The following is a 26847-nucleotide window of genomic DNA, read 5'->3' as shown; positions in this document are numbered from 1 at the left end:
AGTGTTGGGTATGCTCATGTTTCTCTTCATATCGTAAAAATCTTTCGCCTTTTACTAAAGATTTCCGTGGAGAGGAATGAAACTGAGTTTCGTAGCAATTTTTGCACGCTCCGGCTTTTGCCGGAGCTTTCCTTCTTTGGTCAGAAAAATAAAACATGCCTTCTCCTGCAGCTTCTCCGCAGCCTCATTTGCCTATCAAGCAAGCGCTTGGACCCGCCTCCTGCAGTGGAGGGCAGTGCTTAGCCAGAGAAGAGGAGGACAACAAGTCCCAGCTGGAAAAGGGGACAACAAGTCCCAGGCTGCCCACCACCTAATAGCCAAAGGAATGGAGGATTCTGGGAAAGGGGTGGACTTTTCCTGGTTTGCAGCTTTTTGGGGGGAATTGGGGGGTGTCATGCAGTGACCCCCCCCCCCCCCTTTCCAGAAGTTGGGAGCTCTCCGCGGCTTAGCACAGGACGGCAACCATGGCGGTAGGATGGGGAAGGCAGTGTTGGGTATGCTCATGTTTCTCTTCATATCGTAAAAATCTTTCGCCTTTTACTAAAGATTTCCGTGGAGAGGAATGAAACTGAGTTTCGTAGCAATTTTTGCACGCTCCGGCTTTTGCCGGAGCTTTCCTTCTTTGGTCAGAAAAATAAAACATGCCTTCTCCTGCAGCTTCTCCGCAGCCTCATTTGCCTATCAAGCAAGCGCTTGGACCCGCCTCCTGCAGTGGAGGGCAGTGCTTAGCCAGAGAAGAGGAGGACAACAAGTCCCAGCTGGAAAAGGGGACAACAAGTCCCAGGCTGCCCACCACCTAATAGCCAAAGGAATGGAGGATTCTGGGAAAGGGGTGGACTTTTCCTGGTTTGCAGCTTTTTGGGGGGAATTGGGGGGTGTCATGCAGTGACCCCCCCCCCCCCTTTCCAGAAGTTGGGAGCTCTCCGCGGCTTAGCACAGGACGGCAACCATGGCGGTAGGATGGGGAAGGCAGTGTTGGGTATGCTCATGTTTCTCTTCATATCGTAAAAATCTTTCGCCTTTTACTAAAGATTTCCGTGGAGGAGGAATGAAACTGAGTTTCGTAGCAATTTTTGCACGCTCCGGCTTTTGCCGGAGCTTTCCTTCTTTGGTCAGAAAAATAAAACATGCCTTCTCCTGCAGCTTCTCCGCAGCCTCATTTGCCTATCAAGCAAGCGCTTGGACCCGCCTCCTGCAGTGGAGGGCAGTGCTTAGCCAGAGAAGAGGAGGACAACAAGTCCCAGCTGGAAAAGGGGACAACAAGTCCCAGGCTGCCCACCACCTAATAGCCAAAGGAATGGAGGATTCTGGGAAAGGGGTGGACTTTTCCTGGTTTGCAGCTTTTTGGGGGGTGTCATGCAGTGACCCCCCCCCCCCCCCTTTCCAGAAGTTGGGAGCTCTCCGCGGCTTAGCACAGGACGGCAACCATGGCGGTAGGATGGGGAAGGCAGTGTTGGGTATGCTCATGTTTCTCTTCATATCGTAAAAATCTTTCGCCTTTTACTAAAGATTTCCGTGGAGAGGAATGAAACTGAGTTTCGTAGCAATTTTTGCACGCTCCGGCTTTTGCCGGAGCTTTCCTTCTTTGGTCAGAAAAATAAAACATGCCTTCTCCTGCAGCTTCTCCGCAGCCTCATTTGCCTATCAAGCAAGCGCTTGGACCCGCCTCCTGCAGTGGAGGGCAGTGCTTAGCCAGAGAAGAGGAGGACAACAAGTCCCAGCTGGAAAAGGGGACAACAAGTCCCAGGCTGCCCACCACCTAATAGCCAAAGGAATGGAGGATTCTGGGAAAGGGGTGGACTTTTCCTGGTTTGCAGCTTTTTGGGGGGAATTGGGGGGTGTCATGCAGTGACCCCCCCCCCCCCTTTCCAGAAGTTGGGAGCTCTCCGCGGCTTAGCACAGGACGGCAACCATGGCGGTAGGATGGGGAAGGCAGTGTTGGGTATGCTCATGTTTCTCTTCATATCGTAAAAATCTTTCGCCTTTTACTAAAGATTTCCGTGGAGAGGAATGAAACTGAGTTTCGTAGCAATTTTTGCACGCTCCGGCTTTTGCCGGAGCTTTCCTTCTTTGGTCAGAAAAATAAAACATGCCTTCTCCTGCAGCTTCTCCGCAGCCTCATTTGCCTATCAAGCAAGCGCTTGGACCCGCCTCCTGCAGTGGAGGGCAGTGCTTAGCCAGAGAAGAGGAGGACAACAAGTCCCAGCTGGAAAAGGGGACAACAAGTCCCAGGCTGCCCACCACCTAATAGCCAAAGGAATGGAGGATTCTGGGAAAGGGGTGGACTTTTCCTGGTTTGCAGCTTTTTGGGGGGAATTGGGGGGTGTCATGCAGTGACCCCCCCCCCCCCCTTTCCAGAAGTTGGGAGCTCTCCGCGGCTTAGCACAGGACGGCAACCATGGCGGTAGGATGGGGAAGGCAGTGTTGGGTATGCTCATGTTTCTCTTCATATCGTAAAAATCTTTCGCCTTTTACTAAAGATTTCCGTGGAGAGGAATGAAACTGAGTTTCGTAGCAATTTTTGCACGCTCCGGCTTTTGCCGGAGCTTTCCTTCTTTGGTCAGAAAAATAAAACATGCCTTCTCCTGCAGCTTCTCCGCAGCCTCATTTGCCTATCAAGCAAGCGCTTGGACCCGCCTCCTGCAGTGGAGGGCAGTGCTTAGCCAGAGAAGAGGAGGACAACAAGTCCCAGCTGGAAAAGGGGACAACAAGTCCCAGGCTGCCCACCACCTAATAGCCAAAGGAATGGAGGATTCTGGGAAAGGGGTGGACTTTTCCTGGTTTGCAGCTTTTTGGGGGGTGTCATGCAGTGACCCCCCCCCCCCCCCTTTCCAGAAGTTGGGAGCTCTCCGCGGCTTAGCACAGGACGGCAACCATGGCGGTAGGATGGGGAAGGCAGTGTTGGGTATGCTCATGTTTCTCTTCATATCGTAAAAATCTTTCGCCTTTTACTAAAGATTTCCGTGGAGAGGAATGAAACTGAGTTTCGTAGCAATTTTTGCACGCTCCGGCTTTTGCCGGAGCTTTCCTTCTTTGGTCAGAAAAATAAAACATGCCTTCTCCTGCAGCTTCTCCGCAGCCTCATTTGCCTATCAAGCAAGCGCTTGGACCCGCCTCCTGCAGTGGAGGGCAGTGCTTAGCCAGAGAAGAGGAGGACAACAAGTCCCAGCTGGAAAAGGGGACAACAAGTCCCAGGCTGCCCACCACCTAATAGCCAAAGGAATGGAGGATTCTGGGAAAGGGGTGGACTTTTCCTGGTTTGCAGCTTTTTGGGGGGAATTGGGGGGTGTCATGCAGTGACCCCCCCCCCCCCTTTCCAGAAGTTGGGAGCTCTCCGCGGCTTAGCACAGGACGGCAACCATGGCGGTAGGATGGGGAAGGCAGTGTTGGGTATGCTCATGTTTCTCTTCATATCGTAAAAATCTTTCGCCTTTTACTAAAGATTTCCGTGGAGAGGAATGAAACTGAGTTTCGTAGCAATTTTTGCACGCTCCGGCTTTTGCCGGAGCTTTCCTTCTTTGGTCAGAAAAATAAAACATGCCTTCTCCTGCAGCTTCTCCGCAGCCTCATTTGCCTATCAAGCAAGCGCTTGGACCCGCCTCCTGCAGTGGAGGGCAGTGCTTAGCCAGAGAAGAGGAGGACAACAAGTCCCAGCTGGAAAAGGGGACAACAAGTCCCAGGCTGCCCACCACCTAATAGCCAAAGGAATGGAGGATTCTGGGAAAGGGGTGGACTTTTCCTGGTTTGCAGCTTTTTGGGGGGTGTCATGCAGTGACCCCCCCCCCCCCCCCTTTCCAGAAGTTGGGAGCTCTCCGCGGCTTAGCACAGGACGGCAACCATGGCGGTAGGATGGGGAAGGCAGTGTTGGGTATGCTCATGTTTCTCTTCATATCGTAAAAATCTTTCGCCTTTTACTAAAGATTTCCGTGGAGAGGAATGAAACTGAGTTTCGTAGCAATTTTTGCACGCTCCGGCTTTTGCCGGAGCTTTCCTTCTTTGGTCAGAAAAATAAAACATGCCTTCTCCTGCAGCTTCTCCGCAGCCTCATTTGCCTATCAAGCAAGCGCTTGGACCCGCCTCCTGCAGTGGAGGGCAGTGCTTAGCCAGAGAAGAGGAGAACAACAAGTCCCAGCTGGAAAAGGGGACAACAAGTCCCAGGCTGCCCACCACCTAATAGCCAAAGGAATGGAGGATTCTGGGAAAGGGGTGGACTTTTCCTGGTTTGCAGCTTTTTGGGGGGAATTGGGGGGTGTCATGCAGTGACCCCCCCCCCCCCCTTTCCAGAAGTTGGGAGCTCTCCGCGGCTTAGCACAGGACGGCAACCATGGCGGTAGGATGGGGAAGGCAGTGTTGGGTATGCTCATGTTTCTCTTCATATCGTAAAAATCTTTCGCCTTTTACTAAAGATTTCCGTGGAGAGGAATGAAACTGAGTTTCGTAGCAATTTTTGCACGCTCCGGCTTTTGCCGGAGCTTTCCTTCTTTGGTCAGAAAAATAAAACATGCCTTCTCCTGCAGCTTCTCCGCAGCCTCATTTGCCTATCAAGCAAGCGCTTGGACCCGCCTCCTGCAGTGGAGGGCAGTGCTTAGCCAGAGAAGAGGAGGACAACAAGTCCCAGCTGGAAAAGGGGACAACAAGTCCCAGGCTGCCCACCACCTAATAGCCAAAGGAATGGAGGATTCTGGGAAAGGGGTGGACTTTTCCTGGTTTGCAGCTTTTTGGGGGGAATTGGGGGGTGTCATGCAGTGACCCCCCCCCCCCCCCTTTCCAGAAGTTGGGAGCTCTCCGCGGCTTAGCACAGGACGGCAACCATGGCGGTAGGATGGGGAAGGCAGTGTTGGGTATGCTCATGTTTCTCTTCATATCGTAAAAATCTTTCGCCTTTTACTAAAGATTTCCGTGGAGAGGAATGAAACTGAGTTTCGTAGCAATTTTTGCACGCTCCGGCTTTTGCCGGAGCTTTCCTTCTTTGGTCAGAAAAATAAAACATGCCTTCTCCTGCAGCTTCTCCGCAGCCTCATTTGCCTATCAAGCAAGCGCTTGGACCCGCCTCCTGCAGTGGAGGGCAGTGCTTAGCCAGAGAAGAGGAGGACAACAAGTCCCAGCTGGAAAAGGGGACAACAAGTCCCAGGCTGCCCACCACCTAATAGCCAAAGGAATGGAGGATTCTGGGAAAGGGGTGGACTTTTCCTGGTTTGCAGCTTTTTGGGGGGAATTGGGGGGTGTCATGCAGTGACCCCCCCCCCCCCTTTCCAGAAGTTGGGAGCTCTCCGCGGCTTAGCACAGGACGGCAACCATGGCGGTAGGATGGGGAAGGCAGTGTTGGGTATGCTCATGTTTCTCTTCATATCGTAAAAATCTTTCGCCTTTTACTAAAGATTTCCGTGGAGAGGAATGAAACTGAGTTTCGTAGCAATTTTTGCACGCTCCGGCTTTTGCCGGAGCTTTCCTTCTTTGGTCAGAAAAATAAAACATGCCTTCTCCTGCAGCTTCTCCGCAGCCTCATTTGCCTATCAAGCAAGCGCTTGGACCCGCCTCCTGCAGTGGAGGGCAGTGCTTAGCCAGAGAAGAGGAGGACAACAAGTCCCAGCTGGAAAAGGGGACAACAAGTCCCAGGCTGCCCACCACCTAATAGCCAAAGGAATGGAGGATTCTGGGAAAGGGGTGGACTTTTCCTGGTTTGCAGCTTTTTGGGGGGTGTCATGCAGTGACCCCCCCCCCCCCCTTTCCAGAAGTTGGGAGCTCTCCGCGGCTTAGCACAGGACGGCAACCATGGCGGTAGGATGGGGAAGGCAGTGTTGGGTATGCTCATGTTTCTCTTCATATCGTAAAAATCTTTCGCCTTTTACTAAAGATTTCCGTGGAGAGGAATGAAACTGAGTTTCGTAGCAATTTTTGCACGCTCCGGCTTTTGCCGGAGCTTTCCTTCTTTGGTCAGAAAAATAAAACATGCCTTCTCCTGCAGCTTCTCCGCAGCCTCATTTGCCTATCAAGCAAGCGCTTGGACCCGCCTCCTGCAGTGGAGGGCAGTGCTTAGCCAGAGAAGAGGAGGACAACAAGTCCCAGCTGGAAAAGGGGACAACAAGTCCCAGGCTGCCCACCACCTAATAGCCAAAGGAATGGAGGATTCTGGGAAAGGGGTGGACTTTTCCTGGTTTGCAGCTTTTTGGGGGGAATTGGGGGGTGTCATGCAGTGACCCCCCCCCCCCCTTTCCAGAAGTTGGGAGCTCTCCGCGGCTTAGCACAGGATGGCAACCATGGCGGTAGGATGGGGAAGGCAGTGTTGGGTATGCTCATGTTTCTCTTCATATCGTAAAAATCTTTCGCCTTTTACTAAAGATTTCCGTGGAGAGGAATGAAACTGAGTTTCGTAGCAATTTTTGCACGCTCCGGCTTTTGCCGGAGCTTTCCTTCTTTGGTCAGAAAAATAAAACATGCCTTCTCCTGCAGCTTCTCCGCAGCCTCATTTGCCTATCAAGCAAGCGCTTGGACCCGCCTCCTGCAGTGGAGGGCAGTGCTTAGCCAGAGAAGAGGAGGACAACAAGTCCCAGCTGGAAAAGGGGACAACAAGTCCCAGGCTGCCCACCACCTAATAGCCAAAGGAATGGAGGATTCTGGGAAAGGGGTGGACTTTTCCTGGTTTGCAGCTTTTTGGGGGGAATTGGGGGGTGTCATGCAGTGACCCCCCCCCCCCCCTTTCCAGAAGTTGGGAGCTCTCCGCGGCTTAGCACAGGACGGCAACCATGGCGGTAGGATGGGGAAGGCAGTGTTGGGTATGCTCATGTTTCTCTTCATATCGTAAAAATCTTTCGCCTTTTACTAAAGATTTCCGTGGAGAGGAATGAAACTGAGTTTCGTAGCAATTTTTGCACGCTCCGGCTTTTGCCGGAGCTTTCCTTCTTTGGTCAGAAAAATAAAACATGCCTTCTCCTGCAGCTTCTCCGCAGCCTCATTTGCCTATCAAGCAAGCGCTTGGACCCGCCTCCTGCAGTGGAGGGCAGTGCTTAGCCAGAGAAGAGGAGGACAACAAGTCCCAGCTGGAAAAGGGGACAACAAGTCCCAGGCTGCCCACCACCTAATAGCCAAAGGAATGGAGGATTCTGGGAAAGGGGTGGACTTTTCCTGGTTTGCAGCTTTTTGGGGGGTGTCATGCAGTGACCCCCCCCCCCCCCCCTTTCCAGAAGTTGGGAGCTCTCCGCGGCTTAGCACAGGACGGCAACCATGGCGGTAGGATGGGGAAGGCAGTGTTGGGTATGCTCATGTTTCTCTTCATATCGTAAAAATCTTTCGCCTTTTACTAAAGATTTCCGTGGAGAGGAATGAAACTGAGTTTCGTAGCAATTTTTGCACGCTCCGGCTTTTGCCGGAGCTTTCCTTCTTTGGTCAGAAAAATAAAACATGCCTTCTCCTGCAGCTTCTCCGCAGCCTCATTTGCCTATCAAGCAAGCGCTTGGACCCGCCTCCTGCAGTGGAGGGCAGTGCTTAGCCAGAGAAGAGGAGGACAACAAGTCCCAGCTGGAAAAGGGGACAACAAGTCCCAGGCTGCCCACCACCTAATAGCCAAAGGAATGGAGGATTCTGGGAAAGGGGTGGACTTTTCCTGGTTTGCAGCTTTTTGGGGGGTGTCATGCAGTGACCCCCCCCCCCCCCCCTTTCCAGAAGTTGGGAGCTCTCCGCGGCTTAGCACAGGACGGCAACCATGGCGGTAGGATGGGGAAGGCAGTGTTGGGTATGCTCATGTTTCTCTTCATATCGTAAAAATCTTTCGCCTTTTACTAAAGATTTCCGTGGAGAGGAATGAAACTGAGTTTCGTAGCAATTTTTGCACGCTCCGGCTTTTGCCGGAGCTTTCCTTCTTTGGTCAGAAAAATAAAACATGCCTTCTCCTGCAGCTTCTCCGCAGCCTCATTTGCCTATCAAGCAAGCGCTTGGACCCGCCTCCTGCAGTGGAGGGCAGTGCTTAGCCAGAGAAGAGGAGGACAACAAGTCCCAGGCTGCCCACCACCTAATAGCCAAAGGAATGGAGGATTCTGGGAAAGGGGTGGACTTTTCCTGGTTTGCAGCTTTTTGGGGGGAATTGGGGGGTGTCATGCAGTGACCCCCCCCCCCCCCCTTTCCAGAAGTTGGGAGCTCTCCGCGGCTTAGCACAGGACGGCAACCATGGCGGTAGGATGGGGAAGGCAGTGTTGGGTATGCTCATGTTTCTCTTCATATCGTAAAAATCTTTCGCCTTTTACTAAAGATTTCCGTGGAGAGGAATGAAACTGAGTTTCGTAGCAATTTTTGCACGCTCCGGCTTTTGCCGGAGCTTTCCTTCTTTGGTCAGAAAAATAAAACATGCCTTCTCCTGCAGCTTCTCCGCAGCCTCATTTGCCTATCAAGCAAGCGCTTGGACCCGCCTCCTGCAGTGGAGGGCAGTGCTTAGCCAGAGAAGAGGAGGACAACAAGTCCCAGCTGGAAAAGGGGACAACAAGTCCCAGGCTGCCCACCACCTAATAGCCAAAGGAATGGAGGATTCTGGGAAAGGGGTGGACTTTTCCTGGTTTGCAGCTTTTTGGGGGGAATTGGGGGGTGTCATGCAGTGACCCCCCCCCCCCCCCTTTCCAGAAGTTGGGAGCTCTCCGCGGCTTAGCACAGGACGGCAACCATGGCGGTAGGATGGGGAAGGCAGTGTTGGGTATGCTCATGTTTCTCTTCATATCGTAAAAATCTTTCGCCTTTTACTAAAGATTTCCGTGGAGAGGAATGAAACTGAGTTTCGTAGCAATTTTTGCACGCTCCGGCTTTTGCCGGAGCTTTCCTTCTTTGGTCAGAAAAATAAAACATGCCTTCTCCTGCAGCTTCTCCGCAGCCTCATTTGCCTATCAAGCAAGCGCTTGGACCCGCCTCCTGCAGTGGAGGGCAGTGCTTAGCCAGAGAAGAGGAGGACAACAAGTCCCAGCTGGAAAAGGGGACAACAAGTCCCAGGCTGCCCACCACCTAATAGCCAAAGGAATGGAGGATTCTGGGAAAGGGGTGGACTTTTCCTGGTTTGCAGCTTTTTGGGGGGAATTGGGGGGTGTCATGCAGTGACCCCCCCCCCCCCCTTTCCAGAAGTTGGGAGCTCTCCGCGGCTTAGCACAGGACGGCAACCATGGCGGTAGGATGGGGAAGGCAGTGTTGGGTATGCTCATGTTTCTCTTCATATCGTAAAAATCTTTCGCCTTTTACTAAAGATTTCCGTGGAGAGGAATGAAACTGAGTTTCGTAGCAATTTTTGCACGCTCCGGCTTTTGCCGGAGCTTTCCTTCTTTGGTCAGAAAAATAAAACATGCCTTCTCCTGCAGCTTCTCCGCAGCCTCATTTGCCTATCAAGCAAGCGCTTGGACCCGCCTCCTGCAGTGGAGGGCAGTGCTTAGCCAGAGAAGAGGAGGACAACAAGTCCCAGCTGGAAAAGGGGACAACAAGTCCCAGGCTGCCCACCACCTAATAGCCAAAGGAATGGAGGATTCTGGGAAAGGGGTGGACTTTTCCTGGTTTGCAGCTTTTTGGGGGGAATTGGGGGGTGTCATGCAGTGACCCCCCCCCCCCCCTTTCCAGAAGTTGGGAGCTCTCCGCGGCTTAGCACAGGACGGCAACCATGGCGGTAGGATGGGGAAGGCAGTGTTGGGTATGCTCATGTTTCTCTTCATATCGTAAAAATCTTTCGCCTTTTACTAAAGATTTCCGTGGAGAGGAATGAAACTGAGTTTCGTAGCAATTTTTGCACGCTCCGGCTTTTGCCGGAGCTTTCCTTCTTTGGTCAGAAAAATAAAACATGCCTTCTCCTGCAGCTTCTCCGCAGCCTCATTTGCCTATCAAGCAAGCGCTTGGACCCGCCTCCTGCAGTGGAGGGCAGTGCTTAGCCAGAGAAGAGGAGGACAACAAGTCCCAGCTGGAAAAGGGGACAACAAGTCCCAGGCTGCCCACCACCTAATAGCCAAAGGAATGGAGGATTCTGGGAAAGGGGTGGACTTTTCCTGGTTTGCAGCTTTTTGGGGGGGTGTCATGCAGTGACCCCCCCCCCCCCCCCTTTCCAGAAGTTGGGAGCTCTCCGCGGCTTAGCACAGGACGGCAACCATGGCGGTAGGATGGGGAAGGCAGTGTTGGGTATGCTCATGTTTCTCTTCATATCGTAAAAATCTTTCGCCTTTTACTAAAGATTTCCGTGGAGAGGAATGAAACTGAGTTTCGTAGCAATTTTTGCACGCTCCGGCTTTTGCCGGAGCTTTCCTTCTTTGGTCAGAAAAATAAAACATGCCTTCTCCTGCAGCTTCTCCGCAGCCTCATTTGCCTATCAAGCAAGCGCTTGGACCCGCCTCCTGCAGTGGAGGGCAGTGCTTAGCCAGAGAAGAGGAGGACAACAAGTCCCAGCTGGAAAAGGGGACAACAAGTCCCAGGCTGCCCACCACCTAATAGCCAAAGGAATGGAGGATTCTGGGAAAGGGGTGGACTTTTCCTGGTTTGCAGCTTTTTGGGGGGAATTGGGGGGTGTCATGCAGTGACCCCCCCCCCCCCCCTTTCCAGAAGTTGGGAGCTCTCCGCGGCTTAGCACAGGACGGCAACCATGGCGGTAGGATGGGGAAGGCAGTGTTGGGTATGCTCATGTTTCTCTTCATATCGTAAAAATCTTTCGCCTTTTACTAAAGATTTCCGTGGAGAGGAATGAAACTGAGTTTCGTAGCAATTTTTGCACGCTCCGGCTTTTGCCGGAGCTTTCCTTCTTTGGTCAGAAAAATAAAACATGCCTTCTCCTGCAGCTTCTCCGCAGCCTCATTTGCCTATCAAGCAAGCGCTTGGACCCGCCTCCTGCAGTGGAGGGCAGTGCTTAGCCAGAGAAGAGGAGGACAACAAGTCCCAGCTGGAAAAGGGGACAACAAGTCCCAGGCTGCCCACCACCTAATAGCCAAAGGAATGGAGGATTCTGGGAAAGGGGTGGACTTTTCCTGGTTTGCAGCTTTTTGGGGGGGTGTCATGCAGTGACCCCCCCCCCCCCCCCCTTTCCAGAAGTTGGGAGCTCTCCGCGGCTTAGCACAGGACGGCAACCATGGCGGTAGGATGGGGAAGGCAGTGTTGGGTATGCTCATGTTTCTCTTCATATCGTAAAAATCTTTCGCCTTTTACTAAAGATTTCCGTGGAGAGGAATGAAACTGAGTTTCGTAGCAATTTTTGCACGCTCCGGCTTTTGCCGGAGCTTTCCTTCTTTGGTCAGAAAAATAAAACATGCCTTCTCCTGCAGCTTCTCCGCAGCCTCATTTGCCTATCAAGCAAGCGCTTGGACCCGCCTCCTGCAGTGGAGGGCAGTGCTTAGCCAGAGAAGAGGAGGACAACAAGTCCCAGCTGGAAAAGGGGACAACAAGTCCCAGGCTGCCCACCACCTAATAGCCAAAGGAATGGAGGATTCTGGGAAAGGGGTGGACTTTTCCTGGTTTGCAGCTTTTTGGGGGGAATTGGGGGGTGTCATGCAGTGACCCCCCCCCCCCCCTTTCCAGAAGTTGGGAGCTCTCCGCGGCTTAGCACAGGACGGCAACCATGGCGGTAGGATGGGGAAGGCAGTGTTGGGTATGCTCATGTTTCTCTTCATATCGTAAAAATCTTTCGCCTTTTACTAAAGATTTCCGTGGAGAGGAATGAAACTGAGTTTCGTAGCAATTTTTGCACGCTCCGGCTTTTGCCGGAGCTTTCCTTCTTTGGTCAGAAAAATAAAACATGCCTTCTCCTGCAGCTTCTCCGCAGCCTCATTTGCCTATCAAGCAAGCGCTTGGACCCGCCTCCTGCAGTGGAGGGCAGTGCTTAGCCAGAGAAGAGGAGGACAACAAGTCCCAGCTGGAAAAGGGGACAACAAGTCCCAGGCTGCCCACCACCTAATAGCCAAAGGAATGGAGGATTCTGGGAAAGGGGTGGACTTTTCCTGGTTTGCAGCTTTTTGGGGGGAATTGGGGGGTGTCATGCAGTGACCCCCCCCCCCCCCTTTCCAGAAGTTGGGAGCTCTCCGCGGCTTAGCACAGGACGGCAACCATGGCGGTAGGATGGGGAAGGCAGTGTTGGGTATGCTCATGTTTCTCTTCATATCGTAAAAATCTTTCGCCTTTTACTAAAGATTTCCGTGGAGAGGAATGAAACTGAGTTTCGTAGCAATTTTTGCACGCTCCGGCTTTTGCCGGAGCTTTCCTTCTTTGGTCAGAAAAATAAAACATGCCTTCTCCTGCAGCTTCTCCGCAGCCTCATTTGCCTATCAAGCAAGCGCTTGGACCCGCCTCCTGCAGTGGAGGGCAGTGCTTAGCCAGAGAAGAGGAGGACAACAAGTCCCAGCTGGAAAAGGGGACAACAAGTCCCAGGCTGCCCACCACCTAATAGCCAAAGGAATGGAGGATTCTGGGAAAGGGGTGGACTTTTCCTGGTTTGCAGCTTTTTGGGGGGAATTGGGGGGTGTCATGCAGTGACCCCCCCCCCCCCCTTTCCAGAAGTTGGGAGCTCTCCGCGGCTTAGCACAGGACGGCAACCATGGCGGTAGGATGGGGAAGGCAGTGTTGGGTATGCTCATGTTTCTCTTCATATCGTAAAAATCTTTCGCCTTTTACTAAAGATTTCCGTGGAGAGGAATGAAACTGAGTTTCGTAGCAATTTTTGCACGCTCCGGCTTTTGCCGGAGCTTTCCTTCTTTGGTCAGAAAAATAAAACATGCCTTCTCCTGCAGCTTCTCCGCAGCCTCATTTGCCTATCAAGCAAGCGCTTGGACCCGCCTCCTGCAGTGGAGGGCAGTGCTTAGCCAGAGAAGAGGAGGACAACAAGTCCCAGCTGGAAAAGGGGACAACAAGTCCCAGGCTGCCCACCACCTAATAGCCAAAGGAATGGAGGATTCTGGGAAAGGGGTGGACTTTTCCTGGTTTGCAGCTTTTTGGGGGGTGTCATGCAGTGACCCCCCCCCCCCCCTTTCCAGAAGTTGGGAGCTCTCCGCGGCTTAGCACAGGACGGCAACCATGGCGGTAGGATGGGGAAGGCAGTGTTGGGTATGCTCATGTTTCTCTTCATATCGTAAAAATCTTTCGCCTTTTACTAAAGATTTCCGTGGAGAGGAATGAAACTGAGTTTCGTAGCAATTTTTGCACGCTCCGGCTTTTGCCGGAGCTTTCCTTCTTTGGTCAGAAAAATAAAACATGCCTTCTCCTGCAGCTTCTCCGCAGCCTCATTTGCCTATCAAGCAAGCGCTTGGACCCGCCTCCTGCAGTGGAGGGCAGTGCTTAGCCAGAGAAGAGGAGGACAACAAGTCCCAGCTGGAAAAGGGGACAACAAGTCCCAGGCTGCCCACCACCTAATAGCCAAAGGAATGGAGGATTCTGGGAAAGGGGTGGACTTTTCCTGGTTTGCAGCTTTTTGGGGGGTGTCATGCAGTGACCCCCCCCCCCCCCCCTTTCCAGAAGTTGGGAGCTCTCCGCGGCTTAGCACAGGACGGCAACCATGGCGGTAGGATGGGGAAGGCAGTGTTGGGTATGCTCATGTTTCTCTTCATATCGTAAAAATCTTTTGCCTTTTACTAAAGATTTCCGTGGAGAGGAATGAAACTGAGTTTCGTAGCAATTTTTGCACGCTCCGGCTTTTGCCGGAGCTTTCCTTCTTTGGTCAGAAAAATAAAACATGCCTTCTCCTGCAGCTTCTCCGCAGCCTCATTTGCCTATCAAGCAAGCGCTTGGACCCGCCTCCTGCAGTGGAGGGCAGTGCTTAGCCAGAGAAGAGGAGGACAACAAGTCCCAGCTGGAAAAGGGGACAACAAGTCCCAGGCTGCCCACCACCTAATAGCCAAAGGAATGGAGGATTCTGGGAAAGGGGTGGACTTTTCCTGGTTTGCAGCTTTTTGGGGGGTGTCATGCAGTGACCCCCCCCCCCCCCCCCTTTCCAGAAGTTGGGAGCTCTCCGCGGCTTAGCACAGGACGGCAACCATGGCGGTAGGATGGGGAAGGCAGTGTTGGGTATGCTCATGTTTCTCTTCATATCGTAAAAATCTTTCGCCTTTTACTAAAGATTTCCGTGGAGAGGAATGAAACTGAGTTTCGTAGCAATTTTTGCACGCTCCGGCTTTTGCCGGAGCTTTCCTTCTTTGGTCAGAAAAATAAAACATGCCTTCTCCTGCAGCTTCTCCGCAGCCTCATTTGCCTATCAAGCAAGCGCTTGGACCCGCCTCCTGCAGTGGAGGGCAGTGCTTAGCCAGAGAAGAGGAGGACAACAAGTCCCAGCTGGAAAAGGGGACAACAAGTCCCAGGCTGCCCACCACCTAATAGCCAAAGGAATGGAGGATTCTGGGAAAGGGGTGGACTTTTCCTGGTTTGCAGCTTTTTGGGGGGAATTGGGGGGTGTCATGCAGTGACCCCCCCCCCCCTTTCCAGAAGTTGGGAGCTCTCCGCGGCTTAGCACAGGACGGCAACCATGGCGGTAGGATGGGGAAGGCAGTGTTGGGTATGCTCATGTTTCTCTTCATATCGTAAAAATCTTTCGCCTTTTACTAAAGATTTCCGTGGAGAGGAATGAAACTGAGTTTCGTAGCAATTTTTGCACGCTCCGGCTTTTGCCGGAGCTTTCCTTCTTTGGTCAGAAAAATAAAACATGCCTTCTCCTGCAGCTTCTCCGCAGCCTCATTTGCCTATCAAGCAAGCGCTTGGACCCGCCTCCTGCAGTGGAGGGCAGTGCTTAGCCAGAGAAGAGGAGGACAACAAGTCCCAGCTGGAAAAGGGGACAACAAGTCCCAGGCTGCCCACCACCTAATAGCCAAAGGAATGGAGGATTCTGGGAAAGGGGTGGACTTTTCCTGGTTTGCAGCTTTTTGGGGGGTGTCATGCAGTGACCCCCCCCCCCCCCTTTCCAGAAGTTGGGAGCTCTCCGCGGCTTAGCACAGGACGGCAACCATGGCGGTAGGATGGGGAAGGCAGTGTTGGGTATGCTCATGTTTCTCTTCATATCGTAAAAATCTTTCGCCTTTTACTAAAGATTTCCGTGGAGAGGAATGAAACTGAGTTTCGTAGCAATTTTTGCACGCTCCGGCTTTTGCCGGAGCTTTCCTTCTTTGGTCAGAAAAATAAAACATGCCTTCTCCTGCAGCTTCTCCGCAGCCTCATTTGCCTATCAAGCAAGCGCTTGGACCCGCCTCCTGCAGTGGAGGGCAGTGCTTAGCCAGAGAAGAGGAGGACAACAAGTCCCAGCTGGAAAAGGGGACAACAAGTCCCAGGCTGCCCACCACCTAATAGCCAAAGGAATGGAGGATTCTGGGAAAGGGGTGGACTTTTCCTGGTTTGCAGCTTTTTGGGGGGTGTCATGCAGTGACCCCCCCCCCCCCCCTTTCCAGAAGTTGGGAGCTCTCCGCGGCTTAGCACAGGACGGCAACCATGGCGGTAGGATGGGGAAGGCAGTGTTGGGTATGCTCATGTTTCTCTTCATATCGTAAAAATCTTTCGCCTTTTACTAAAGATTTCCGTGGAGAGGAATGAAACTGAGTTTCGTAGCAATTTTTGCACGCTCCGGCTTTTGCCGGAGCTTTCCTTCTTTGGTCAGAAAAATAAAACATGCCTTCTCCTGCAGCTTCTCCGCAGCCTCATTTGCCTATCAAGCAAGCGCTTGGACCCGCCTCCTGCAGTGGAGGGCAGTGCTTAGCCAGAGAAGAGGAGGACAACAAGTCCCAGCTGGAAAAGGGGACAACAAGTCCCAGGCTGCCCACCACCTAATAGCCAAAGGAATGGAGGATTCTGGGAAAGGGGTGGACTTTTCCTGGTTTGCAGCTTTTTGGGGGGTGTCATGCAGTGACCCCCCCCCCCCCCCTTTCCAGAAGTTGGGAGCTCTCCGCGGCTTAGCACAGGACGGCAACCATGGCGGTAGGATGGGGAAGGCAGTGTTGGGTATGCTCATGTTTCTCTTCATATCGTAAAAATCTTTCGCCTTTTACTAAAGATTTCCGTGGAGAGGAATGAAACTGAGTTTCGTAGCAATTTTTGCACGCTCCGGCTTTTGCCGGAGCTTTCCTTCTTTGGTCAGAAAAATAAAACATGCCTTCTCCTGCAGCTTCTCCGCAGCCTCATTTGCCTATCAAGCAAGCGCTTGGACCCGCCTCCTGCAGTGGAGGGCAGTGCTTAGCCAGAGAAGAGGAGGACAACAAGTCCCAGCTGGAAAAGGGGACAACAAGTCCCAGGCTGCCCACCACCTAATAGCCAAAGGAATGGAGGATTCTGGGAAAGGGGTGGACTTTTCCTGGTTTGCAGCTTTTTGGGGGGTGTCATGCAGTGACCCCCCCCCCCCCCCTTTCCAGAAGTTGGGAGCTCTCCGCGGCTTAGCACAGGACGGCAACCATGGCGGTAGGATGGGGAAGGCAGTGTTGGGTATGCTCATGTTTCTCTTCATATCGTAAAAATCTTTCGCCTTTTACTAAAGATTTCCGTGGAGAGGAATGAAACTGAGTTTCGTAGCAATTTTTGCACGCTCCGGCTTTTGCCGGAGCTTTCCTTCTTTGGTCAGAAAAATAAAACATGCCTTCTCCTGCAGCTTCTCCGCAGCCTCATTTGCCTATCAAGCAAGCGCTTGGACCCGCCTCCTGCAGTGGAGGGCAGTGCTTAGCCAGAGAAGAGGAGGACAACAAGTCCCAGCTGGAAAAGGGGACAACAAGTCCCAGGCTGCCCACCACCTAATAGCCAAAGGAATGGAGGATTCTGGGAAAGGGGTGGACTTTTCCTGGTTTGCAGCTTTTTGGGGGGTGTCATGCAGTGACCCCCCCCCCCCCCCCTTTCCAGAAGTTGGGAGCTCTCCGCGGCTTAGCACAGGACGGCAACCATGGCGGTAGGATGGGGAAGGCAGTGTTGGGTATGCTCATGTTTCTCTTCATATCGTAAAAATCTTTCGCCTTTTACTAAAGATTTCCGTGGAGAGGAATGAAACTGAGTTTCGTAGCAATTTTTGCACGCTCCGGCTTTTGCCGGAGCTTTCCTTCTTTGGTCAGAAAAATAAAACATGCCTTCTCCTGCAGCTTCTCCGCAGCCTCATTTGCCTATCAAGCAAGCGCTTGGACCCGCCTCCTGCAGTGGAGGGCAGTGCTTAGCCAGAGAAGAGGAGGACAACAAGTCCCAGCTGGAAAAGGGGACAACAAGTCCCAGGCTGCCCACCACCTAATAGCCAAAGGAATGGAGGATTCTGGGAAAGGGGTGGACTTTTCCTGGTTTGCAGCTTTTTGGGGGAATTGGGGGGTGTCATGCAGTGACCCCCCCCCCCCCCCCTTTCCAGAAGTTGGGAGCTCTCCGCGGCTTAGCACAGGACGGCAACCATGGCGGTAGGATGGGGAAGGCAGTGTTGGGTATGCTCATGTTTCTCTTCATATCGTAAAAATCTTTCGCCTTTTACTAAAGATTTCCGTGGAGAGGAATGAAACTGAGTTTCGTAGCAATTTTTGCACGCTCCGGCTTTTGCCGGAGCTTTCCTTCTTTGGTCAGAAAAATAAAACATGCCTTCTCCTGCAGCTTCTCCGCAGCCTCATTTGCCTATCAAGCAAGCGCTTGGACCCGCCTCCTGCAGTGGAGGGCAGTGCTTAGCCAGAGAAGAGGAGGACAACAAGTCCCAGCTGGAAAAGGGGACAACAAGTCCCAGGCTGCCCACCACCTAATAGCCAAAGGAATGGAGGATTCTGGGAAAGGGGTGGACTTTTCCTGGTTTGCAGCTTTTTGGGGGGTGTCATGCAGTGACCCCCCCCCCCCCTTTCCAGAAGTTGGGAGCTCTCCGCGGCTTAGCACAGGACGGCAACCATGGCGGTAGGATGGGGAAGGCAGTGTTGGGTATGCTCATGTTTCTCTTCATATCGTAAAAATCTTTCGCCTTTTACTAAAGATACTTACCTGGCAGGGGAGATACCATGATCGCTACGGTCTGAAGAACTCCAAGCATTGTGGTAGAGATTTTGCGTAGTACGATTGCAGTACTTTTCGTTCTTATTAGAACCGCATTTCTCTAGAGCATACCACCTGAAGATCGTCTCCTGCCTGCCTCGGAACATCTGAAGAAGGAGAAGATCTTGAAGACTGCAGCTCCGGAAGAAGCCGACGAAGAACCTGGAAGAAGGGAATCGGCGGTGAATTCCGGAACAGCGGTGAAGAGGAAGGCGGCGCAGAATCTTTTCGAAGAAACTCGCTGCCTCTGGAGAAGGATTTGCATAGCTCCTCCCACCGGGACCGGATCTGCATAGCTCCTCCCACCCGGGAAAGAAGACTTTGCGAAGCCTCTCTCCACAAGCAAGCAAGGAAGCGGAAAAGAGCCTGCTGGAAGAAGCCATGGCCTCAACCAGCAAGTCCACCCAGGAGGCTGCAGGGCAAGGCCTGGAGGTCCAGCCCCAACCACAGCAAGCTTCAACCTCCACCACGGCAAGGCAGAAGGGCGGCAGAATTCCTAACCTGGAAGCTCCAACCCTGGAGCCCTGGATGAGGCAGACTGTTGCCTTGAAGCTCAAGCCCGTGGACGGAAGGGTGCCGGACATGTCCCACGACGTGTTCTGCAAGAAGATGCTGGCGGATCAAGGCTTCCCCACGGCTGACACCCTGGGAATAGCAACCTTCTTTTCGGGAATCTTCTACATCACCTTTGCCACCATTGGGACCTGTAGAAGATACTGGGAGGTGGTGAAAGCGGCGAGTCCCGAATCCCCTTTCTCTCGCTTTGTGGGCAACTGCCTTATTCAAAGAGAGGAGAGGCGGGTGACGGTCTCAATGCGGAACCCACACACCCCAGGCACGGACATCTCGACCTTCCTGAAGCGCTTCTGCACCGTGGTGAGGGAGCCCACCCGCATCCTGAACTCACTCGGATACTGGACCTGCAAGTGGTCTGTGGTCGTCAGACTCAACAAGAACCCTGCTTCTCCAGACGGACTACAGCACCTGCCAACGACATTTTCCTTGGGCAACTCCACAGGACTTATCTTCTACCCGGACATGCCGCAGACCTGCAGGAGATGTGGCAAGATGGGCCACGAGGGCAAGGACTGTACGGAGGATGCCTGCAGGTATTGCCGTGTGACAGGTCACACGACCAAGGACTGCCCCAAGAGCAAGACCTGCAACCTCTGCGGACTGGCAGCCCACAGCTACAAGGACTGCCCCCAGAGGGAGAGAACATGGGCATCTGTGGCAGCGAGAGCACCGAAGCCAGCCCCAGCTCCGGAGCCAACACCACGGATGGCCAAGCCGACCAAGGAGGGTAAGAAGGCGAAAGCCACCACCCCTGCCCCGTCCCGCCCCTCCCCTGCACCTCCCGCCCCATCCCCTGCCCCTCCCGCCCCATCTCCTGCCCCATCCCGCCCCACCCCTGCCCCATCCCGTCCCACCCCTGCCCCTCCTGCCCCATCCCGTCCCACCCCTGCCCCTCCTGCCCCATCCCGTCCCACCCCCACCCCTCCTGCCCCATCCCGCCCCACCCCTGCCCCCCGTACCCCACCCCGGCCCACCCCTGCCCCCCGTACCCCACCCCGGCCCACCCCTGCCCCGTCCTCCCCTGCCCGGCCCACCCCTGCCCCGTCCTCCCCTGCCCGGCCCACCCCTGCCCCGTCCTCCCCTGCCCGGGCACTCTCTCCTGCCCCCCGCCCCACCCAGCCTCCTTTCTCTCCTGGCCCAGCAGCACCTAACCCCCCTCCAGCTGCTGGTGCCCGCCCTTCGGAGGACTTTCCTGTGCTTCCTCCCCCAGGTACCATACAGAGGAAGAGGAAAGGAAGGGACAACGTATCAGAAGAGTCCCACAAAAGAAAGATAATCGAGACCTGCGAAACCCCTCAAGCTTCAGATGAGGAGGAGGAGATGGAGCAGGTCTGCGAGAGCCCTGAGGCTTCAGAAGGAGAGGAGGTGATGGAGCAGGCCCAAGTGGAGCAGGTCCAAGCAGAGCCAGTCCAAGCTCAATCTATGGAGGAGCTGCTGCAGGACCCAGAGGTTAAGAAAATCCTGGACACTCCGTCCAACACGGTCTACGACGAGTTCTTGGAAGGGCGCTACGAGAAGCCACACGAGCCGACAGGCGCCAGAGAAGAGGACCCGTCCGACCAGACTGGTAACTAGTATCAGAACTAACCTCTCTTTTTTATTCCCATGGCTGATCTCAACATCTTCTGCATTAATGTGAGGAGTATTAGAGCTTGGTTTAGATTCCAGACTGTTCTTACGTTCTTAGATTCCCAGAGGTGTGATGTTTACATGTTGCAGGAATGTGCTTTGTCTGCTTCTAGGTCTTACAACCATCTGGCCAGGCAGTGGCCTCACGGCCCTTCCTACTGGTCTGGTGGGGGCGACAATAGGTCTGCGGGGGTGGCCATCCTGATCAGGGGAGGTAACTTTGCACTTGATTCCGTCCGGGAGCTCGTCTGTGGCAGACTTCTTGTCGCAGACGGTTCCTGGGCGGGTGAGCCCGTGCGGCTCATCAACGTGTACGCCTCCCCTGAGAGGGATGTCCGACTGGAGGTTCTCCAGGCCCTGCGGGCTGAACTCGCCACCACTAGGGCAGTAGTGTTGGGTGGTGACTTCAACTGCCCCATTGAGGTGGACGGGCGCAGTTCTGGCACATCCGCCAACCTGGACGTGACGTCTAAACTGCTGATTGAGATGGTGACGGAGGCATCCTTGCAGGACGTTGTCGGGTCCGTCGGGAACGGCTCCGTAAACTATACGTGGAGCCGCCCCGATGGCTCGCTCCGTTCTCGGATAGACTTCATCTTCACTTCGAGAGCAGTCAGAAAGGTGTCGTACTCTATGGTCCCCTGCTTCTTCTCTGACCACAGGGCCATTCGATTCCGGGGGACTCTGGGCCATGGATTCCCACCTGGCCCAGGCTCCTGGAAGTTGAATTGTGCCCTGTTGGAGCAGAGGGAGGTCATGGAGGAACTTAGGGATGCGTACCTTGTATGGCGAAATGACAAATGTCTGTTCAAGTGCATCAGCGACTGGTGGGAATATGTTAAAGTCGAATTCCGTTGTTTCTTTCAGGCAAAAGGCAGACAACAGGCGTGTGCGAAGAAGTGGGACTTGAGGAAACTGCAGCGCGAGCTGCGGTCCCTGCAGGACCTGCTCCAGTGTGGCTGGGACGTCAGGGAGGAGCTGGAGGAGACCAAAAAGAGCTTGAAAAGGCACTTTGAGGAGGAATCCAAGCGAATCGTCTTTCGTTCCAAGGTGGAGAACCTGGAGAAGGGTGAGAAATGTAACTCTTTCTTTTTCAGGAAGCTCCATGCCGGCCACACGCCCCTGACTGAGCTACGAGATGAGACCGGACACATGAGGAGCGGCAAGGAGGAAGTGATGGGGGTCATCCACGACTTCTACAGCAACCTCTACGCCCCCAAGTCATCCGACCCCGAAGCCGCCGAGAGGTTCCTGTCAGGTGTCACTAACGTTGTTGATCCCGCAGGTGCGGCGGCTATGGACGATCCCTTGACGGTGGGGGAGCTGCTCTCTGCCGCTAAATCCTTTAAGCCCGGCAGGACCCCGGGCAGTGACGGTCTCCCGGCCGAGCTCTACGTAGCGCTGGGTGACCTGACCTGTCCGGACCTGTTGGAGGTGTACGAGGAGATGGTGGTGGGGGGCAGAATGCCTCCGTCGTTGAGGGAAGGGATGATCACGATCTTGTATAAGCGGAAGGGGGAGAGATGTGACCTGAAAAACTGGCGTCCCATCTCTCTCCTGAACGTGGACTACAAGATCCTCGCCAAGGTGCTGGCCAACAGGCTGAAACCTGTCATGGGGCAGATCGTCCATCCGGACCAGACCTGCAGCATTCCTGGCCGCAGGATTGCCGACAGCCTTGCCCTTGTGAGAGACACGGTCCATTACATCCAGGACCGCGGGGGCCGCGCCGCCCTGGTCAGCTTAGATCAGGAGAAGGCGTTCGACCGTGTCTCCCACGCATTCATGGACAGGGTTTTGCGCAGGCTGGGTCTGGGGAAGATGTTTTGCTCTTTTGTTAACGTTATGTATTTTGACATTTACAGCACGGTGTTGGTGAACGGCTGGAAGACTGACCCCTTTTCCATTCTTTCAGGGGTTAGACAAGGCTGCCCTCTTTCACCTCTCCTTTTTGTTTGTGTTATAGAGCTCTTCGCTGAGACTATCCGGCAGAATGGAGAGATCAGAGGGATCACCGCACCAGGACCAGATCGCCACGAGGTCAAGTGCTCGCTCTACATGGACGACGTGACCGTCTTCTGCGCTGACCAGCGTTCGGTGACTGCACTCGTCCAGACCTGCGAGGACTTCGGCAGAGCTTCGGGGGCAAAAGTCAACTGCGGGAAGTCGGAGGCCATGCTCTTCGGGGAATGGCACCTGGCTTCTTCCGCCCCCTTCCCCTTTGCTGTCAAGCCGGACTTCATTCAAATTCTTGGAGTCTGGTTCGGGAAGGAAGGAGCGGCCCTTAAGTCTTGGCAAGACCGACTAGGAAGGATAAACTCGAAGATCGGACTGTGGAGCTCCAGAAAGCTCACGATGGAAGGCAAGGCACTTGTCCTGCGGAGTGAAGTTTTGCCTGTGCTCCAATATACCGCACAGGCCTGGCCTCCCCATACCACCGTTTGCAAGGCCATCACCCGGACAGTGTTTGGCTTCGTCTGGGGCAAAATGGACAGAGTCAAGAGGACCGTGATGTACAAGGAACCCCGCAAGGGTGGGAAGGGAATACCCGACATCCCCGCTCTGCTGAGGGCCTCCTTTGCATGTGTCACGGTGCAGCGGACTCTTGTAGAAAAGACTGGCTCAGCGGGCAGGTCCATGTCTCGCTTGCTTCTCATGCCCCTCTGGAGACAGCTGGGCTGGGACAAGTGGGACAGCTCCATCCCTTACAACTGGAACACTCCCTGGTTCTATGGGGATGTTGTCCGGTTTGTGAGGGAGCACCAGCTGGAAGGACTGAAACCAGACCTATGGAAGCCGAAGACAATCCACAAGCTCATCCGAGCTAAGGACTTGACCGAGCTGGTTCCGGGACTCCCCGCAGCCACTGCAGAGACAGTTTGGAACAATGTGGCCTCAAAGCGGCTTACCAATGGACACAAGGACTTGTCGTGGATGGCCGTCATGGGAGGTCTCTCTCTCAGGTCATTCATGCATGCCCGCAACCTGTGCAAGACCCGGTACTGCCCCCGTTGCCCCTACGTGGAGGAAACATCTTTCCACGTGTTTTGGCAGTGCCCCTTTGCACAGGGTCTGTTGGACGCCCTAGAACATGAACTCAGAGACTCAGTGCCCAGGAGCTGCCTATCGTACCATTCGGTGCTTTACGGCCTGTTCCCTGGGACCCACGACGTGGAGGCCATCCAGGAGGCCTGGCGCCTTATGAACTGTTTTAAGGACGCAGTGTGGCTTGCCAGGAACCGCCTCGTGATCAACAGGGAAAACATGTCCGTCCGGGACTGCCGCAGGTTCATCAAGAACCTGCTTAGAGACTATTCCATCTTGGACAGCTCGGCCGTTGATGAGGAAGAAGAGGAGTGAAGACCCCTCTCCTTCTCCCATGTCTCCCTGAAGATACAGCCCAACAGTTTGGCCCTGTGATCCGTCCCCTCCCTACCCCCACATAGTCGCCCACACCCCTACCCCGATCACAGATTGTATTATTTGGTTTTTGTTTGATCTCTTGTGCCTTTATATTGCAGGATTGAGCTGAATGTTAGAGTAGCATGGTGTGCGATGTATAGCTTAGGGAACCTTTGCTGTGTATTGTACTATCATGCTTTGTGTGACTGTAATTTATTGTACGACTTGTAATGACTGAACGGAAAATAAAGCTCTTTCAATCAAAAATTTACTAAAGATTTCCGTGGAGAGGAATGAAACTGAGTTTCGTAGCAATTTTTGCACGCTCCGGCTTTTGCCGGAGCTTTCCTTCTTTGGTCAGAAAAATAAAACATGCCTTCTCCTGCAGCTTCTCCGCAGCCTCATTTGCCTATCAAGCAAGCGCTTGGACCCGCCTCCTGCAGTGGAGGGCAGTGCTTAGCCAGAGAAGAGGAGGACAACAAGTCCCAGCTGGAAAAGGGGACAACAAGTCCCAGGCTGCCCACCACCTAATAGCCAAAGGAATGGAGGATTCTGGGAAAGGGGTGGACTTTTCCTGGTTTGCAGCTTTTTGGGGGGTGTCATGCAGTGACCCCCCCCCCCCCCCTTTCCAGAAGTTGGGAGCTCTCCGCGGCTTAGCACAGGACGGCAACCATGGCGGTAGGATGGGGAAGGCAGTGTTGGGTATGCTCATGTTTCTCTTCATATCGTAAAAATCTTTCGCCTTTTACTAAAGATTTCCGTGGAGAGGAATGAAACTGAGTTTCGTAGCAATTTTTGCACGCTCCGGCTTTTGCCGGAGCTTTCCTTCTTTGGTCAGAAAAATAAAACATGCCTTCTCCTGCAGCTTCTCCGCAGCCTCATTTGCCTATCAAGCAAGCGCTTGGACCCGCCTCCTGCAGTGGAGGGCAGTGCTTAGCCAGAGAAGAGGAGGACAACAAGTCCCAGCTGGAAAAGGGGACAACAAGTCCCAGGCTGCCCACCACCTAATAGCCAAAGGAATGGAGGATTCTGGGAAAGGGGTGGACTTTTCCTGGTTTGCAGCTTTTTGGGGGGAATTGGGGGGTGTCATGCAGTGACCCCCCCCCCCCCCCCCTTTCCAGAAGTTGGGAGCTCTCCGCGGCTTAGCACAGGACGGCAACCATGGCGGTAGGATGGGGAAGGCAGTGTTGGGTATGCTCATGTTTCTCTTCATATCGTAAAAATCTTTCGCCTTTTACTAAAGATTTCCGTGGAGAGGAATGAAACTGAGTTTCGTAGCAATTTTTGCACGCTCCGGCTTTTGCCGGAGCTTTCCTTCTTTGGTCAGAAAAATAAAACATGCCTTCTCCTGCAGCTTCTCCGCAGCCTCATTTGCCTATCAAGCAAGCGCTTGGACCCGCCTCCTGCAGTGGAGGGCAGTGCTTAGCCAGAGAAGAGGAGGACAACAAGTCCCAGCTGGAAAAGGGGACAACAAGTCCCAGGCTGCCCACCACCTAATAGCCAAAGGAATGGAGGATTCTGGGAAAGGGGTGGACTTTTCCTGGTTTGCAGCTTTTTGGGGGGTGTCATGCAGTGACCCCCCCCCCCCCCCCTTTCCAGAAGTTGGGAGCTCTCCGCGGCTTAGCACAGGACGGCAACCATGGCGGTAGGATGGGGAAGGCAGTGTTGGGTATGCTCATGTTTCTCTTCATATCGTAAAAATCTTTCGCCTTTTACTAAAGATTTCCGTGGAGAGGAATGAAACTGAGTTTCGTAGCAATTTTTGCACGCTCCGGCTTTTGCCGGAGCTTTCCTTCTTTGGTCAGAAAAATAAAACATGCCTTCTCCTGCAGCTTCTCCGCAGCCTCATTTGCCTATCAAGCAAGCGCTTGGACCCGCCTCCTGCAGTGGAGGGCAGTGCTTAGCCAGAGAAGAGGAGGACAACAAGTCCCAGCTGGAAAAGGGGACAACAAGTCCCAGGCTGCCCACCACCTAATAGCCAAAGGAATGGAGGATTCTGGGAAAGGGGTGGACTTTTCCTGGTTTGCAGCTTTTTGGGGGGTGTCATGCAGTGACCCCCCCCCCCCCCCCCTTTCCAGAAGTTGGGAGCTCTCCGCGGCTTAGCACAGGACGGCAACCATGGCGGTAGGATGGGGAAGGCAGTGTTGGGTATGCTCATGTTTCTCTTCATATCGTAAAAATCTTTCGCCTTTTACTAAAGATTTCCGTGGAGAGGAATGAAACTGAGTTTCGTAGCAATTTTTGCACGCTCCGGCTTTTGCCGGAGCTTTCCTTCTTTGGTCAGAAAAATAAAACATGCCTTCTCCTGCAGCTTCTCCGCAGCCTCATTTGCCTATCAAGCAAGCGCTTGGACCCGCCTCCTGCAGTGGAGGGCAGTGCTTAGCCAGAGAAGAGGAGGACAACAAGTCCCAGCTGGAAAAGGGGACAACAAGTCCCAGGCTGCCCACCACCTAATAGCCAAAGGAATGGAGGATTCTGGGAAAGGGGTGGACTTTTCCTGGTTTGCAGCTTTTTGGGGGGAATTGGGGGGTGTCATGCAGTGACCCCCCCCCCCCTTTCCAGAAGTTGGGAGCTCTCCGCGGCTTAGCACAGGACGGCAACCATGGCGGTAGGATGGGGAAGGCAGTGTTGGGTATGCTCATGTTTCTCTTCATATCGTAAAAATCTTTCGCCTTTTACTAAAGATTTCCGTGGAGAGGAATGAAACTGAGATTCGTAGCAATTTTTGCACGCTCCGGCTTTTGCCGGAGCTTTCCTTCTTTGGTCAGAAAAATAAAACATGCCTTCTCCTGCAGCTTCTCCGCAGCCTCATTTGCCTATCAAGCAAGCGCTTGGACCCGCCTCCTGCAGTGGAGGGCAGTGCTTAGCCAGAGAAGAGGAGGACAACAAGTCCCAGCTGGAAAAGGGGACAACAAGTCCCAGGCTGCCCACCACCTAATAGCCAAAGGAATGGAGGATTCTGGGAAAGGGGTGGACTTTTCCTGGTTTGCAGCTTTTTGGGGGGTGTCATGCAGTGACCCCCCCCCCCCCCCCTTTCCAGAAGTTGGGAGCTCTCCGCGGCTTAGCACAGGACGGCAACCATGGCGGTAGGATGGGGAAGGCAGTGTTGGGTATGCTCATGTTTCTCTTCATATCGTAAAAATCTTTCGCCTTTTACTAAAGATTTCCGTGGAGAGGAATGAAACTGAGTTTCGTAGCAATTTTTGCACGCTCCGGCTTTTGCCGGAGCTTTCCTTCTTTGGTCAGAAAAATAAAACATGCCTTCTCCTGCAGCTTCTCCGCAGCCTCATTTGCCTATCAAGCAAGCGCTTG

General features: G+C 53.6%; 43 non-coding genes across 43 annotated transcripts; all 43 read left to right on the top strand.

Annotated features, from left to right (window-relative positions):
- Positions 1 to 10: 10 nt before the first annotated feature.
- On the top strand, positions 11 to 128 carry LOC130278088 (U5 spliceosomal RNA). The gene has a single exon (XR_008845760.1). It is a non-coding gene; the product is annotated as a U5 spliceosomal RNA (small nuclear RNA).
- Positions 129 to 496: 368 nt separating this feature from the next.
- On the top strand, positions 497 to 614 carry LOC130278087 (U5 spliceosomal RNA). The gene has a single exon (XR_008845759.1). It is a non-coding gene; the product is annotated as a U5 spliceosomal RNA (small nuclear RNA).
- A 367-nt stretch (positions 615 to 981) lies between these two features.
- Positions 982 to 1100, top strand: LOC130278328 (U5 spliceosomal RNA). The gene has a single exon (XR_008845977.1). It is a non-coding gene; the product is annotated as a U5 spliceosomal RNA (small nuclear RNA).
- Positions 1101 to 1459: 359 nt separating this feature from the next.
- LOC130278086 (U5 spliceosomal RNA) lies at positions 1460 to 1577 on the top strand. The gene has a single exon (XR_008845758.1). It is a non-coding gene; the product is annotated as a U5 spliceosomal RNA (small nuclear RNA).
- Positions 1578 to 1944: 367 nt separating this feature from the next.
- Positions 1945 to 2062, top strand: LOC130278085 (U5 spliceosomal RNA). The gene has a single exon (XR_008845757.1). It is a non-coding gene; the product is annotated as a U5 spliceosomal RNA (small nuclear RNA).
- Positions 2063 to 2430: 368 nt separating this feature from the next.
- Positions 2431 to 2548, top strand: LOC130278084 (U5 spliceosomal RNA). Its single transcript, XR_008845756.1, has one exon. It is a non-coding gene; the product is annotated as a U5 spliceosomal RNA (small nuclear RNA).
- Positions 2549 to 2907: 359 nt separating this feature from the next.
- Positions 2908 to 3025, top strand: LOC130278083 (U5 spliceosomal RNA). The gene has a single exon (XR_008845755.1). It is a non-coding gene; the product is annotated as a U5 spliceosomal RNA (small nuclear RNA).
- A 367-nt stretch (positions 3026 to 3392) lies between these two features.
- Positions 3393 to 3510, top strand: LOC130278082 (U5 spliceosomal RNA). The gene has a single exon (XR_008845754.1). It is a non-coding gene; the product is annotated as a U5 spliceosomal RNA (small nuclear RNA).
- Positions 3511 to 3870: 360 nt separating this feature from the next.
- LOC130278081 (U5 spliceosomal RNA) lies at positions 3871 to 3988 on the top strand. The gene has a single exon (XR_008845753.1). It is a non-coding gene; the product is annotated as a U5 spliceosomal RNA (small nuclear RNA).
- Positions 3989 to 4356: 368 nt separating this feature from the next.
- LOC130278080 (U5 spliceosomal RNA) lies at positions 4357 to 4474 on the top strand. Its single transcript, XR_008845752.1, has one exon. It is a non-coding gene; the product is annotated as a U5 spliceosomal RNA (small nuclear RNA).
- Positions 4475 to 4843: 369 nt separating this feature from the next.
- On the top strand, positions 4844 to 4961 carry LOC130278078 (U5 spliceosomal RNA). Its single transcript, XR_008845751.1, has one exon. It is a non-coding gene; the product is annotated as a U5 spliceosomal RNA (small nuclear RNA).
- A 367-nt stretch (positions 4962 to 5328) lies between these two features.
- LOC130278077 (U5 spliceosomal RNA) lies at positions 5329 to 5446 on the top strand. The gene has a single exon (XR_008845750.1). It is a non-coding gene; the product is annotated as a U5 spliceosomal RNA (small nuclear RNA).
- Positions 5447 to 5804: 358 nt separating this feature from the next.
- On the top strand, positions 5805 to 5922 carry LOC130278076 (U5 spliceosomal RNA). The gene has a single exon (XR_008845749.1). It is a non-coding gene; the product is annotated as a U5 spliceosomal RNA (small nuclear RNA).
- A 367-nt stretch (positions 5923 to 6289) lies between these two features.
- LOC130278075 (U5 spliceosomal RNA) lies at positions 6290 to 6407 on the top strand. The gene has a single exon (XR_008845748.1). It is a non-coding gene; the product is annotated as a U5 spliceosomal RNA (small nuclear RNA).
- Positions 6408 to 6775: 368 nt separating this feature from the next.
- On the top strand, positions 6776 to 6893 carry LOC130278074 (U5 spliceosomal RNA). The gene has a single exon (XR_008845747.1). It is a non-coding gene; the product is annotated as a U5 spliceosomal RNA (small nuclear RNA).
- Positions 6894 to 7253: 360 nt separating this feature from the next.
- On the top strand, positions 7254 to 7371 carry LOC130278072 (U5 spliceosomal RNA). Its single transcript, XR_008845745.1, has one exon. It is a non-coding gene; the product is annotated as a U5 spliceosomal RNA (small nuclear RNA).
- A 360-nt stretch (positions 7372 to 7731) lies between these two features.
- Positions 7732 to 7849, top strand: LOC130278071 (U5 spliceosomal RNA). Its single transcript, XR_008845744.1, has one exon. It is a non-coding gene; the product is annotated as a U5 spliceosomal RNA (small nuclear RNA).
- A 343-nt stretch (positions 7850 to 8192) lies between these two features.
- Positions 8193 to 8310, top strand: LOC130278070 (U5 spliceosomal RNA). Its single transcript, XR_008845743.1, has one exon. It is a non-coding gene; the product is annotated as a U5 spliceosomal RNA (small nuclear RNA).
- Positions 8311 to 8679: 369 nt separating this feature from the next.
- LOC130278069 (U5 spliceosomal RNA) lies at positions 8680 to 8797 on the top strand. Its single transcript, XR_008845742.1, has one exon. It is a non-coding gene; the product is annotated as a U5 spliceosomal RNA (small nuclear RNA).
- A 368-nt stretch (positions 8798 to 9165) lies between these two features.
- On the top strand, positions 9166 to 9283 carry LOC130278068 (U5 spliceosomal RNA). Its single transcript, XR_008845741.1, has one exon. It is a non-coding gene; the product is annotated as a U5 spliceosomal RNA (small nuclear RNA).
- A 368-nt stretch (positions 9284 to 9651) lies between these two features.
- LOC130278066 (U5 spliceosomal RNA) lies at positions 9652 to 9769 on the top strand. Its single transcript, XR_008845739.1, has one exon. It is a non-coding gene; the product is annotated as a U5 spliceosomal RNA (small nuclear RNA).
- A 361-nt stretch (positions 9770 to 10130) lies between these two features.
- On the top strand, positions 10131 to 10248 carry LOC130278065 (U5 spliceosomal RNA). The gene has a single exon (XR_008845738.1). It is a non-coding gene; the product is annotated as a U5 spliceosomal RNA (small nuclear RNA).
- Positions 10249 to 10617: 369 nt separating this feature from the next.
- On the top strand, positions 10618 to 10735 carry LOC130278064 (U5 spliceosomal RNA). Its single transcript, XR_008845737.1, has one exon. It is a non-coding gene; the product is annotated as a U5 spliceosomal RNA (small nuclear RNA).
- A 362-nt stretch (positions 10736 to 11097) lies between these two features.
- LOC130278063 (U5 spliceosomal RNA) lies at positions 11098 to 11215 on the top strand. Its single transcript, XR_008845736.1, has one exon. It is a non-coding gene; the product is annotated as a U5 spliceosomal RNA (small nuclear RNA).
- Positions 11216 to 11583: 368 nt separating this feature from the next.
- On the top strand, positions 11584 to 11701 carry LOC130278062 (U5 spliceosomal RNA). Its single transcript, XR_008845735.1, has one exon. It is a non-coding gene; the product is annotated as a U5 spliceosomal RNA (small nuclear RNA).
- A 368-nt stretch (positions 11702 to 12069) lies between these two features.
- Positions 12070 to 12187, top strand: LOC130278061 (U5 spliceosomal RNA). Its single transcript, XR_008845734.1, has one exon. It is a non-coding gene; the product is annotated as a U5 spliceosomal RNA (small nuclear RNA).
- Positions 12188 to 12555: 368 nt separating this feature from the next.
- On the top strand, positions 12556 to 12673 carry LOC130278060 (U5 spliceosomal RNA). The gene has a single exon (XR_008845733.1). It is a non-coding gene; the product is annotated as a U5 spliceosomal RNA (small nuclear RNA).
- A 358-nt stretch (positions 12674 to 13031) lies between these two features.
- Positions 13032 to 13149, top strand: LOC130278059 (U5 spliceosomal RNA). Its single transcript, XR_008845732.1, has one exon. It is a non-coding gene; the product is annotated as a U5 spliceosomal RNA (small nuclear RNA).
- Positions 13150 to 13509: 360 nt separating this feature from the next.
- Positions 13510 to 13627, top strand: LOC130278279 (U5 spliceosomal RNA). Its single transcript, XR_008845932.1, has one exon. It is a non-coding gene; the product is annotated as a U5 spliceosomal RNA (small nuclear RNA).
- Positions 13628 to 13988: 361 nt separating this feature from the next.
- LOC130278058 (U5 spliceosomal RNA) lies at positions 13989 to 14106 on the top strand. Its single transcript, XR_008845731.1, has one exon. It is a non-coding gene; the product is annotated as a U5 spliceosomal RNA (small nuclear RNA).
- Positions 14107 to 14472: 366 nt separating this feature from the next.
- LOC130278057 (U5 spliceosomal RNA) lies at positions 14473 to 14590 on the top strand. The gene has a single exon (XR_008845730.1). It is a non-coding gene; the product is annotated as a U5 spliceosomal RNA (small nuclear RNA).
- A 358-nt stretch (positions 14591 to 14948) lies between these two features.
- On the top strand, positions 14949 to 15066 carry LOC130278055 (U5 spliceosomal RNA). The gene has a single exon (XR_008845728.1). It is a non-coding gene; the product is annotated as a U5 spliceosomal RNA (small nuclear RNA).
- Positions 15067 to 15425: 359 nt separating this feature from the next.
- On the top strand, positions 15426 to 15543 carry LOC130278054 (U5 spliceosomal RNA). Its single transcript, XR_008845727.1, has one exon. It is a non-coding gene; the product is annotated as a U5 spliceosomal RNA (small nuclear RNA).
- Positions 15544 to 15902: 359 nt separating this feature from the next.
- On the top strand, positions 15903 to 16020 carry LOC130278053 (U5 spliceosomal RNA). The gene has a single exon (XR_008845726.1). It is a non-coding gene; the product is annotated as a U5 spliceosomal RNA (small nuclear RNA).
- A 359-nt stretch (positions 16021 to 16379) lies between these two features.
- LOC130278051 (U5 spliceosomal RNA) lies at positions 16380 to 16497 on the top strand. The gene has a single exon (XR_008845725.1). It is a non-coding gene; the product is annotated as a U5 spliceosomal RNA (small nuclear RNA).
- A 360-nt stretch (positions 16498 to 16857) lies between these two features.
- On the top strand, positions 16858 to 16975 carry LOC130278050 (U5 spliceosomal RNA). The gene has a single exon (XR_008845724.1). It is a non-coding gene; the product is annotated as a U5 spliceosomal RNA (small nuclear RNA).
- Positions 16976 to 17344: 369 nt separating this feature from the next.
- Positions 17345 to 17462, top strand: LOC130278049 (U5 spliceosomal RNA). Its single transcript, XR_008845723.1, has one exon. It is a non-coding gene; the product is annotated as a U5 spliceosomal RNA (small nuclear RNA).
- Positions 17463 to 24239: 6777 nt separating this feature from the next.
- LOC130278048 (U5 spliceosomal RNA) lies at positions 24240 to 24357 on the top strand. The gene has a single exon (XR_008845722.1). It is a non-coding gene; the product is annotated as a U5 spliceosomal RNA (small nuclear RNA).
- A 371-nt stretch (positions 24358 to 24728) lies between these two features.
- LOC130278047 (U5 spliceosomal RNA) lies at positions 24729 to 24846 on the top strand. The gene has a single exon (XR_008845721.1). It is a non-coding gene; the product is annotated as a U5 spliceosomal RNA (small nuclear RNA).
- Positions 24847 to 25206: 360 nt separating this feature from the next.
- On the top strand, positions 25207 to 25324 carry LOC130278046 (U5 spliceosomal RNA). The gene has a single exon (XR_008845720.1). It is a non-coding gene; the product is annotated as a U5 spliceosomal RNA (small nuclear RNA).
- A 361-nt stretch (positions 25325 to 25685) lies between these two features.
- LOC130278045 (U5 spliceosomal RNA) lies at positions 25686 to 25803 on the top strand. The gene has a single exon (XR_008845719.1). It is a non-coding gene; the product is annotated as a U5 spliceosomal RNA (small nuclear RNA).
- Positions 25804 to 26169: 366 nt separating this feature from the next.
- On the top strand, positions 26170 to 26287 carry LOC130278287 (U5 spliceosomal RNA). Its single transcript, XR_008845939.1, has one exon. It is a non-coding gene; the product is annotated as a U5 spliceosomal RNA (small nuclear RNA).
- A 360-nt stretch (positions 26288 to 26647) lies between these two features.
- On the top strand, positions 26648 to 26765 carry LOC130278043 (U5 spliceosomal RNA). The gene has a single exon (XR_008845717.1). It is a non-coding gene; the product is annotated as a U5 spliceosomal RNA (small nuclear RNA).
- The last annotated feature ends 82 nt before the right edge of the window (positions 26766 to 26847 follow it).

The sequence above is a fragment of the Hyla sarda genome, chromosome 6 (assembly GCF_029499605.1).
Source record: "Hyla sarda isolate aHylSar1 chromosome 6, aHylSar1.hap1, whole genome shotgun sequence".
NCBI classification, from domain to species: domain Eukaryota; kingdom Metazoa; phylum Chordata; class Amphibia; order Anura; family Hylidae; genus Hyla; species Hyla sarda.
This window is presented reverse-complemented; position numbering and strand designations above follow the sequence as displayed.